Raw genomic sequence first — 11,981 nt, forward strand, 5'->3', positions numbered from 1 at the left:
TGGGTTTAGTCACTGTTAAATGTTTGTTAGAATGCTTGCTCCAGACACAGCAGCAATTGCGTGTCACTACCATGTTGGCTATGTCACTCGCCCCTGATGCTCCTGGCAACGACCGTCCCACTACCCAGTCCTTCCCCTCACCGTATGACCCGTCCCGGCCACTCAGGGCGGGACGCTCGAAAGCAAGGTCAGCGGCAAGGCCCATGGCTGTGTCCCGGGTATAAAAGGCGGCACCAGATGTCATAATTTTGGTCTTAGGATGATCTCTAAGGCAGAGTCACGGTCCTGGCCAGACTAGACTCTGGCCATTGCACAGAGACATCTAGTGACACTCTCGACTCTGGTTGCCGCTCTCCTGAGCCCCGCTTAGCCCAGTTGCGAGGCGAAGCACTGCAGGGAGAGTCACGTGGTTTCCAGTTCACGGGCTCTCCGGTCTCTATATGAGGAGGCATTCTGGTTGGTGCCTAGCAAGCCTAGTCCAGACTCCCCAAAGCACCAAAACAAGTAGTGGGCTAATCAAGCTCACGGGAGCTCACTCATCAATGGAGACACTGGGTCTAAGAAAGGGTCTACGGACCAAAAATAATAAAAAAGGGGGAGATGTGGAGAGCTGCCTCCCGGGTCAGGCCTAGTGGACGCGCTGCAGCCTGCTCTAGAGTTCCCCCCGCCCATCGAGTGAGTCAAGATGGCGCCCGCATCCTGTTTCCGCGTATGACGTACGCGCCCACCAACCCTATCTTCCAATCACCTCTGTATACGTGGCACTAACCTATTGGGTTTGGGCACAGTATATAAGAGGTTACCCGGACAGGGTGGGTGGAGACGACCCACAGGGAGCCGTACCTGACGGCCGCACAGAGGTTGTCTCCCCGCGGGGTGCTTAGGCCCGCGTGGAACCTGTAACAGAGAATGCAAGCTTAACTCCAGTAAAGGTCTGTGCTCACAACCGTTGCGTGCCTCGAACCCCGTGTTTATCACTCGAGTCGGTTTGCCTGCGCCTGTCTCTTTCTCCCCTCCTGTTCCCTTCGCCGGCCGGGGATCAGAAGCCGAACGAGACGGCTGCGGACACAGTGTGACCTTAAGAGAGTCCCAGGAAGGCTTTTCTACTTCATTTGTTCCTTAAACTCATTAACCTGATTCCAGTGCCTCGAATCCCACATTAGGAGCTTTATTTCATGGGGGAGCATCATTGTTAGAATGATAAATCCCAAGTCTGTTGAAGGCACAACCTGACAAAATTATCATTCAACATTAATATGTTAGCCTGCACAATTTTATAAATCCTTATCTTTCTATACACTTGTTACCTGGTCACAAAGCTAAGGAGGGTGAAGCTGTTAGGCATGCCAGTGTTAAGTATAACACAAACTGACAAATAATTGCTTACACCAAATCCAGTCCACTTCCTGTTTTCCTATAGCCTGTGAACTAAAACTGATTTTTGCATCTTAAAATGGTTTAAAAATAATCAAAAGAAGAGCAATTTGTGAAATATGAAATTCAGATTTCATTGCTCTAATGAAGTTTTTTTTGAAGTACAGCCACATTCATTGCTTTCTGTGTTATTGTGTTATCTATGGCCACCTTCTTGCTACAAAGGCAGAGTGGAGTATTTGTGATAGGGACTGGATGGCATGGTTTGTACTGCCTGGAATATTTCCTATCTCATCCTTTACAGGAAAAGTTTCCTAGCCCTTGACTTAAGCCCTAATTACACTTATTGCTTACACAATGAGAAGTTTGGAGGCCACTTGTTCCAAGGTATGTTTGTTATTTGTATGATGCCAGTGTACTCTATTGTCTTCTCTTCAATTCTTTTGGCTGTCTTGTCAAAATGGCAAGAGGGCTATGGCATATCTGGCACCACACCCTCACTTGAGAGCAGGGTGGAGTTTTCTTTTTATGTTGTGACATATTTCCCTAAAACTCCCCAGGACAATTATTCATATTACTTTCCTTCTTGTCCTGAACCTGACCACATGTCTTCCTAGATGCAAAGGAGGCTGTGGATGTGTGTATTGGCAGTGGGCACTCAGATAGTGTTTTGAGTTTGGAACCAGCCAGTTTTACCATCAACTGGGCATGCTGCTGCATGAGGAGTGCCACACTTCCATCTTTAAGGGAGGAGTGCCTGCTACAGGTGGGGTATTGGTGGTGGGTGCATATAGGGGATAAGGAGATGGTTAGGATGGCTGACTCTGGGGCAGATTGCATAGGACCCAGTGCTACGCTCTGGGTAAGTTCTGAGTCAATTTCTGTGGCATGGGGGTTTGGGGCCAAGTGAAAGAACTGTCTCCCCTAGTGTCACAGATGCTGCCTCAGTTTCCCTCCTGAGTATAAAGGAGGCAGATCATGGGATGTGAGTGCCTGGGGGTTGTAAGCTGGAACCAGCTGTCCTGGAGTCTATGAACATAGGGATTGCATTTTGCTCACATGTATGTACCTGCTCCTAAGGTGCTAGGATAATTCACTGCCAATAAATTCACCAAATAGCAATTTTCCAGTTTAAGTGAATTACCATTTATGTGACTGATTTGCTGAACTTTAATTCACCAAAACCATACTTCTTTAAACTTTTCATAAAACTTATAGCACTTATGTTTTGCTGAGTCTGCAATAAGCAGTGTACACAGGAGAATTTTTGCATATTTTAATTTTCAGTTTTCTTGAAAATAATGCATATCAAGGATTTTATATATCGAGTTAACTGCTTCACCTACTTTTCTTCATTCTTAGGTTTACTTTCTCAAGAATGGATTATGGTACAGGTAATAGATGGTGAATTATGTCTGGGAATATTTTCACTTATGTTAACCAAGCTTTCCTGCGTCAGATTGAATAACTGGCCCAATTCTTTATCCCTTTTTTGCCCGTGCCCTTTTCCATGTAAATTTGCATCTTCCCGGGAAAGGTAAAGTGTGCTTTTCCACCTTTTGACTTTGAGCTCAATCACATTATGACCTTCTCTAATTTAATCTGGTGGAAATGAAACTGTGCTAGTTAAAGCCATGCCTTGAGAGGTTGATGTATTCCAGTTTGCCATCCTCTGCCTATGCCACCATCAAGAATTTTCTCTGGTTTGCTGCTGCCCCTTAGCCTGGACTGCAGAACCAATACACATGGAGCAGAGTTTCTCCAGTGCAACCTGAAGCTGGGCTGCCTTAGTCGACCTACAATATGGATGAGAGTGTATATAATGCTTCTGCTGCATGTTCTGAGGTTTGGAACTGTTTGTTACTTAGCACAAACTCACTGGAGTTGAGCTGGTATATCTGCATGTGAGAGGAGAGGAGACATCTAGGGATTGGGTTAAAGTGGCTAGTATTTATTATATTTAGTCTAGTTCCATCACAGTTCTTCATAAATGCTTTTCTGAGCCCAGATTTAACATGTCATTCCTGCTGCCTAACATTTTATCCTTTGTGAGACTTTGAATCTCTTGTGGACCTCATAAAAGCCATGACCTTTAATCCTCATTCAATATTGCTGGGTGGGAGCTTTTTGATTGTTCCTGTGGAGATACACCCACCCAATTTTGGGTAGTATCTTTGATTAGGTAGTTTCCATGGAGATGTGTCTCCACCCATTCAATGTGGTGTTGCTTACTGGAGCCATTTAAGGGGCACCATTTTGGAAGAAGCTTCAGAGCTATAGAGCTCACACAGCCAGAGAAAGATGCCTCTGGAGGAACTTCATGAAACAAAAAGCTGGAGAGGAAACCAGCAGACATCCACATGTTGATCATTTCCAGCTGAGAGAGAAACCATGAACTTTATCAGCTTCCTTGAACCAAGGTATAGTTTCTGGATGCCTTAGATTGAACACTTTTATAGCCTTGCTTTAATTTGGATATTTTCACAGCCTGAAAACTAGAAACTAGAAACTTAATAAATTCCCCTTTTAAAAATTCCTTCCATTACTGGTATATTGCACTGCAGCAGCTTGCAAACTAGAACACCATTGATTGGAACTGTCTGGAAATTGTACCTCCAAATTTTGTCCAAGCTAACATAACTCAATTGCTTTTTTCATTTTTTATGGATTTTCCATCTAAATCTATTGAACATCATTTTTTTGTGTTTTACAATTTATATATTTTTCAGGCCTTTTTATTTAAGAGGAACAGCATTAAGCTATATTGAAAGTAGAAGTATGCCATTGTTGAATTAATAACTTAGTGTAATTATTTTATGACTTCATGTTTTATTTTATAAACTGCTGGAATGTGATATACCAGAAATGGAATGCTTTTAAAAAGGAAATTTAAATTACAAGTTTACAGTTCTAAGGAAATGAAGATGTCCAAATTAAGGCATCCTGGGAAAGATACCTTAACTTAAGACTCATGGGTCTGGAACACCTCTGTCACCTGGGAAGCCATGTGACTGGCATCTGCTCATCCCTTGCCATTGTGCTTCATTGCTTACAGCCTCTGTTCCTGTGGGGGTTCCTAACTTTGATTCTCCAGGGTTGGCTTTCATCTCTTAACTTCCCTTGGCTCTCTCTAGGTTCTGGTTTGCTTAGTACCTCATGGTGACATCTTCTGGGCTCCAAGAATCTCCAAACATCCGTGTCTCTGTTTTCCAAGTGTCAGCACTTGTGTGAACTCTCTGTTGCTTCTGCTCTGTCAGCCCTCTGTCAGCTCTGAGGCTTCTGTCATTTCTGCATCTGTCCTAAATGTTTCCTCTTTTAAGTGATTCCAATAAACTAATCAAGACCCACTTGGAATGGGTGGAGTCACATCTCCACCTAATCAAGAATTTACACCCACAGATAGGTGAGTCACTTCTCCATGGAGATAATCTAATCAAAAGTGTACACACTATGATGTTGAATCAGGATGAAGTGAAAGGGCTGCCCCCACAAGATTGGATTGGGCTTAAAACATGGCTCTTCTAGGGTATGAAATATTTTCAAATTGGTGCACTACTTTAGGCCATTTACCTAAAAGCTAAATTACTGAATTGGTATTCTGTTAGTTACCTGTTGGTAATTTGGACATCTGGTAAATTTTTAATTGGTGAACTGATTTTAGGTGAATTTTCCTGCTAAAGTAGTTAGCATGATGAGTGGCAGATGGCAAGTGATCCATAATTGCTGAATGAATGAAAAAAATAAACTGATATAAGTATTATTTATCTTTAGCATTTTGGAAAGCTTGACTAGATGTAAGACAATTTGGAGCCAAAAAAACTGTCTTGCAAGTCATTTTGGTTTAAAAATAGAGGTGAGTTTCCCCTGTTAGTATACTATCTTACAATGAAAGCATCCTGGCTTTCCAAACTGCAAGGCAATACCTGAAAATCAAATTTAGATTTATTAGTGGAGTAATTGGTATACTTTATAAGTGCAGAATACCTTGGCATATTTCAAAGCTCTTTCACATTCATTATCTCACTGGCATTTTATGACAATCCTATAAGGTCAATGGATTCACTAATTATTCTCAGTATGCAGTTATGAAGATTGAAACATTATTTAGATTATGTTTTAATCTAAGCTTACTATGATTTTGGAACAGAAAATACAAAACATCAGTGGCTTAAGCAATATTGAACTAAAAAGGTAGATAGTTCTGGATGGAAATGCGTGCTATTTTGCTTCTCCATATTTTAAATCTTCCATTCCCAAGGTTATCTTCTGGGCCAGCAAGGCTGCTGGAGCTCCAGCCATAATGGCACCATTCCTACCACTGAGAAGAAGGAAGGGACAAAAAAGCTGCATGTTCCCTCCCTTAAAGTTGCAAGGGAGTTTAGGTAATCTAATTTTATTCCTAGTTATAATTAAGCAGGAGAAAAGAAGTGTTTAGAAATACAGTAACCTCTGCACCTCTACATTTAGGTACAAAATTTATATTCTGTGAAATGCAGAGATCTGAAGTGTATATCTGACAGGTAACTGCTAATCTAGTTTAGTCTCTTAATTAACCTGTTTATTAGTTTAATCTAAAGTTGAGCACATACAAATGGAATCAATAAGCATGTACTCTGTGCCTGGATTATTTTAACCAAAATAATGTTTTTGAGATTCATCCATGCTTCAACCTACAGTGGTTTACCCCATTTGTTTGCTGAGTAGTATTTCCTTCTATGAGTATATCACAAAATTTTTATCCATTCTCCTGTTGACAGATATTTAGGCTGAGTCCATATTTTATTTACTATGAATAAAAGCTTCTATAAATATTCTCAGGCATTCCTATTTTTTGAAAGCATAAATTGATAGATCCATTTGTTTATTTTACTTGAAAAATAGTGTTATGCTGGGAGGAATGTCTATAGAATATGTTTAGAATTTTCCAAATTCTAAAAAAAATCTTCTACAGCTAGAGAAGTGAGGTTATAGTCAAAAGGCTACTTGCAACATGGTGTGCTGGTTTGAAAGCTTTATGTACCCTAGAAAAGCCATGTTTCTAATCCTGCTTCAATCTTATGGGAGCAGCCCTTTTTAAAATCTTGATTCAATACTGTAGGTTGGAAATTTTTTATTAAATTATCTCCAAAGGGATGTGACACACCCAATTGTGAGTGTGAACTTTTGATTAGATGGAGATGTGACTCCACCCATTCCAGGTGGATCTTGATTTGTTTACTGGAGTCTATTAAAAGAGGAAATATTGTGGAGAGAGCAGAGATGACACAGATGTCAGAACTTGGAGAACAGAGATACAGATGGTTGCAGATGCCTGGTGTCCAGCAGATATCTCCATAGATGCTAAGCAGCCAAAACCTGGAGAGAATCAAGGGAAGCCAGGAGATGAAAGCCAGCCTTGGAGAAGCAAAATGAGGAACCCCCATAGAAGCAGAGGCTGAAAGCAAAAGAACCCAGGAGTAAGGTACCAGAAGATGATGGCCACATGTCTTCTCAGCTGACAGGGGTGTTCCTGACTCATTGGCCTTCCATGAATTAAGGCATCTTTCCCTAGACACCTTAGTTTGGACATTTTTATAGGCTGTAAATCTATAAAACAATGGTAAACTTGTAATTTATTAACTTCCCCTTTTAAAAAGCCATTCCAGTTCTGGTATATTGCAATCCAGCAGCTTACAAACTAAAACACATAATTAGAAAATAAAATTAACCTCTTGTGGCAAACTGAATTTGTAACTTTAAGTGAACAAACATAGCTTTCCATCATACTATTTGAAGAGATATAGTTTCATATAACATGTATTCATTGATTCAAGTTTAAATATCCATTGTTCTTAGATTTATTAATGCAAATATTTCAACATAGAAATTATTCTGGCTGAAAGATTTTCACAGAAACTCAACTTCATGATGACATATTACAGGATAAATATAGATTTTATTTAAATTGTGAAGCATTCATATAAATATTCATTAACTTTCCTTCCTGCGCTTTTTTTTTTTTTGGTTTTTGCATTCTGAGAAGCAGTTGTGCCCCAGCTATTTTTATTATAAGCTATCTCATCAAAGTTCCTTATTAGTCATTTCATGGTATATTGATTTCTGCAGCCTAGGAAGTGAAAAAACCTTGGTCATTGATGACCTCCATTCTGAGGAGGGACAGTAGATCCAAACATTTTTTTTATTCAAATCCAAGAGTCTCAGCAAGCACTTCCCCAGTGCGAGTGTTAATATGGTGGAATATGTTGATTGAGTCTTGAATGTTAAACTCTTCTTTATTTCTGGGAAAAACCTCAGTTGGTCATGATTGCATTTTACACTGAATTTGACTTAAAATATTTTAATAAGTATTTATTGCATCCACGCACATGAGAGCTATTTCTCTGTAAGTTGTTCTTCTTAAATGTCAAATTAAGTAGCAGTATTATTATACTGATCTTATAAAATGAATTGGGGAGTTTTTATCCTTCCTCTTCTATTTCCTGGAAATACCTGTATACATTTGCTATTTTTTTTCTTTATGTATTTGCTGGGATTCAACAGTGAAAGCAATTGGCCTGGAATTTTCTTTTTTCTCCTTTTTTTGTTTGCTTGTGTATAAAACTGCAAGCTGTGAATTCCATTTATTTAACACATATGGAACAACAATTCAGAATCAATTAGATAAGTTACATTATTCTAAGAATTTAGATATTTCATGTAGGTTATAGAACTTGACAAAGTATGGCTTTTTACAATATACTCTCATCATCTTTAATTTTTTGTAAGATGTATTGATATCTTCTTTCCTTCCCAGTATTAAAAATTATTTGTGCTTCCTCTCTTGTTCTCTTTTTTTCTTCATCAGTGTACCTAGGGTTTTACTGGTTTTATTGATCTTTTCAAATAACCATTGTTTAGCATTTATCTAAAGTTTTGTTCTCTGTTCTTGTTATCTATATAATTAATTTCTCTTCTTATCTCTCCTTTTTCCTTCTTTCTACTTAGACTTTTTAAAATTTGCACTTCTTTTTTTCAAGTTGTTAAAGAATAAACTTAGTTCACTGATTTTAGAACATTTTTCCTTTGAACTATAAAAAAATTAAGCTATAAATTTTCTCTAAGCAATGATTAAGTTGCACTACAGAAAAATTATATATTATATTTTCTTCAATATAAAAATATATATATTCTAATTTTTTTAATGATTTCTTATTTGACCAATGGAATATTTAAACATGTGTTTTTTTATTTCCAAATATTTGGAGTTCTTTATTGCTATCTTATTGCAATTGATTTCTTATCATATTCAGAGAACATAATCTGAATGATGCCATTCCTTCTACATTTACAAAAGCTGGTTTTATGGCCCAATATTAGTTTTCTCTTGGGGAATGTGTCATGTGCTTGGAAAAAAATGTGTCTTTTTTTATGGTGCACTGCTTTGTAAGTGACGCTTAGGTCAGCAAGGCTCATAATTGTTTAGGTCTATGTTTTACAGATTTTTTTGCTAATTTTAGTGCTTATAGCTGAGGTGGTGGTGGTGGTAATAGCTCCAACTCTGATTGTTTAGCTCCATATTTAATTCTTTAAAGCGGAGAAAAATTGTAGATAAGGAAATGGTATCTGAGAGAGATGAGGCCACTTGTTGATGGTTTTACACTTAGCAGTGGCAGAGTTAGACTTTAATGAGGCATGTCAATTCCCCCTTCATGACTTTATCTGTCTGAAGAATGCAAACACTTGTCAGAGCACTGTGTGAATATTAGGTGTAGTCAGGGGCTAGTTTAGTTCAAATTCATCCTGTGATTGAAAAAAAAGTCACTTGATATTTATATTTAACACCTGCACATCATGGCTGCTTAACATGTTGAATGAGGGAATTTGAGATGACTCAGTAAAGAGGTCTGAAGCAAGGGTTAAACAGAGGCTTCCTTAGCCTTTAAAGTTTGTTTGAACCTTGAAGTTAATGTGACAAGGAGCATGGCTGTCTACATGGCCCTCTCCTCTAATTGAGATTCAGTGTCCCTGGGGTTGATTAGCAAGCTGCAAGCTCCCTTTGCTAAAAATTTAAGGTGCCCTAACCTCCAAACCACAGGTGCTCAAGTCTCAGGATGGTTAGGGGTGGAATGATGTTACATGAGCTTCCCTGGACCTGGGTACTTAAAAGCTAGCTGTGACTGCTCAGTGCTCTGGCACACTACTTGGCTGAGGAGGGCAGAGCTCACCTAGTTCAGTTCTCATGGAACTCAGTCATTCTCAGCCCAGACATGGGACTGTCAGGGTAGAATAAACCTGAACTAGACAAGGACCTTTAAAGAAAACAGACGTTTCACTTGCTTTGCTTTTTCTCTGCTTGCTCTTGATTCAAATGAATGTCCTGCTGCACAGAGGCTGAGTGTTTCTCAGGCTCCTGCCTTCCTATGCAGAAACTGTGACTTTTACATCTGGAATGATGTCTCCAATATTCCAGTACTATCCCTGGAATCCTTCTCCATCAGGAATTTTCTTGCTCACCCAATTGGCTGATCTTCAGGTGATCAGCGTCTCCTGCTCCTCTGGTTTGCAGTGTTTTAGAATGTCCAAGAGGAAGAGGGAGGGGCCAAGATGGTGGCTTAGCAACATGCGCGTTTTAGCTTGTCCTCCAGAACAACTACTAAATAACCAGAAACAGTACAGAAGAGTTCACGGAGCCATGATAGTGACCAAACACACAGTGTACCCCAGTCTGGACCAGCTGAACCAGCTGTGAGTCTCTGGAACAGTGAGTTCCCCAAGCCAAGGCAGCTCCCCAAGCCATGGCAGCCAGTACCTGCCACCCCTCCCCAAAGGCGGCTTCCTGGAGGGAAAGGAAAGACACTCTAACAGTAGCAGGTACTGAGTCCAACCAAACACCAATTGTGACATTAATAAACAAATTCTGACTACTAAAAATAGGCCCCCAGCTCAGGCGAAAGTGCTCAAGGCAGAGGTCGCCTATTGGGTTAACTGAAAAAGAGGAAAGGGGACGAAAAGGAGGCTTTTGTGGCTATTTCTATGGAGGTGTGGTGGCCTCTGGATTCAGCGGCAGGATTACACAGGCTGCAACTGCCCCAGGCATACACAGAAACAGGCTGCTTTCAGGGCTGTCTCCCGCCTGACCTTTCCCCAGGGGAGAGTGAAACGCAACTCAGGTGGAATCCCTCTCTCAAGGAATTCAGACCACAGGACTTGGCAATTTGAAGTCATTAAAACCAGCCTACAACCTTTCCTCTGTCTCCACCACATTGCCAGCAGGGAGAGTCTTCCAAAATTAAAGGAGCCACAACATCTTTTGCTAGTGGGACCCACAGACAGACAAGCACCACATACTGGGCATGATAAGAAAAACAGAGCCCAGAGACCTCACAGGAAAGTCTTTCTACCTGCTGGGTCTCACCCTCAGGGAAAACTGATGCAGGTGACTCCTTCTCCCCCGAAAGGAGGCCAGTTTATTCTGTGAAAACCTGGCTGGAGTCTGTAATACCTATGTAGACCCTCCTAAGGGTGGGGAGGGAAAAGGCACCTAAACAAGCAGGACAAGGAACAAGAAAACAAGAACTGAAAAATTGCCCTCTGTTAAACAAAACTTAAGCTAGAGGCCCAGAAAAAGCTGAACTGAAGGTCAAAGAACAGATAGACAGCAAACTCATTTAGCAAGAAAACCCTAGATAAGATAAGTGAAATCAATCTCCAGAATAAACTAATTAAGGTAATTAAATGTCTAGACACCAGCAAAAAATAACAAATCACACCAGGAAAATTGAAGAAATGGTCCAGTCAAAGGAACAAACCAATAGTTCAAATGAGATACAGGGGATGAAACAACTAATTCAGAATATGCGAATGGAAATGGAAAACTTCATCAAAAACCAAATCAATGAATTGAGGGAGGACATGAAGAAGGCAAGGAATGAACAAAAAGAAGAAATGGAAAGTCTGAGAAAACAAATCACAGAACTTATGGGAATGAAAGATACAGTAGAAGAGATGAAAAAACAATGGAAACCTACAATGGTAGATTTCAAGACACAGAGGTTAGGATTAGTGAACTGGAGGATGGAACATGTGAAATTTTTACTTCTTTGCACAAGTAAAGAAATTGAGTCAGTCATTAAGAAGTTCCCCAAAAAGTAAAGTCTAGGACTAGATGGTTTCACATGTCGATTCTATAAAACATTCAAGAAAGAATTAATGCCAATCCAGCTCAAACTCTTCAAAAGAAATTGAAGAGGAGGAAAAGCTACCTAAATCATTCTATGAAGCCAACATCACCCTCATAACAAAGCCAGACAAAGATATTACAAAAAAAAAGAAAACTACAGACCAATCTCTCTGATGAATATAGATGCAAAAATCCTCAACAAAATTCTTGCAAATCGAATCCAGCAGCATATTAAAACTATACGGAAAACTATAGGGAAACTATAGGGAAAAAAATGGGAAAATATGAGCAGGGACTCAGGGAATTGAATGATAATATGAAGCACACAAATATACGTGTTGTGGGTGTCCCAGAAGGAGAAGAGAAGGGAAAAGGAGGAGAAAAACTAATGGAAGAAATTATCACTGCAAATTTCCCAACTCTTATGAAAGACCTAAAATTGCAGATC

This window comes from Tamandua tetradactyla (genome assembly GCF_023851605.1).
Source record: "Tamandua tetradactyla isolate mTamTet1 chromosome 1 unlocalized genomic scaffold, mTamTet1.pri SUPER_1_unloc_1, whole genome shotgun sequence".
In the NCBI taxonomy this organism is placed as follows: domain Eukaryota; kingdom Metazoa; phylum Chordata; class Mammalia; order Pilosa; family Myrmecophagidae; genus Tamandua; species Tamandua tetradactyla.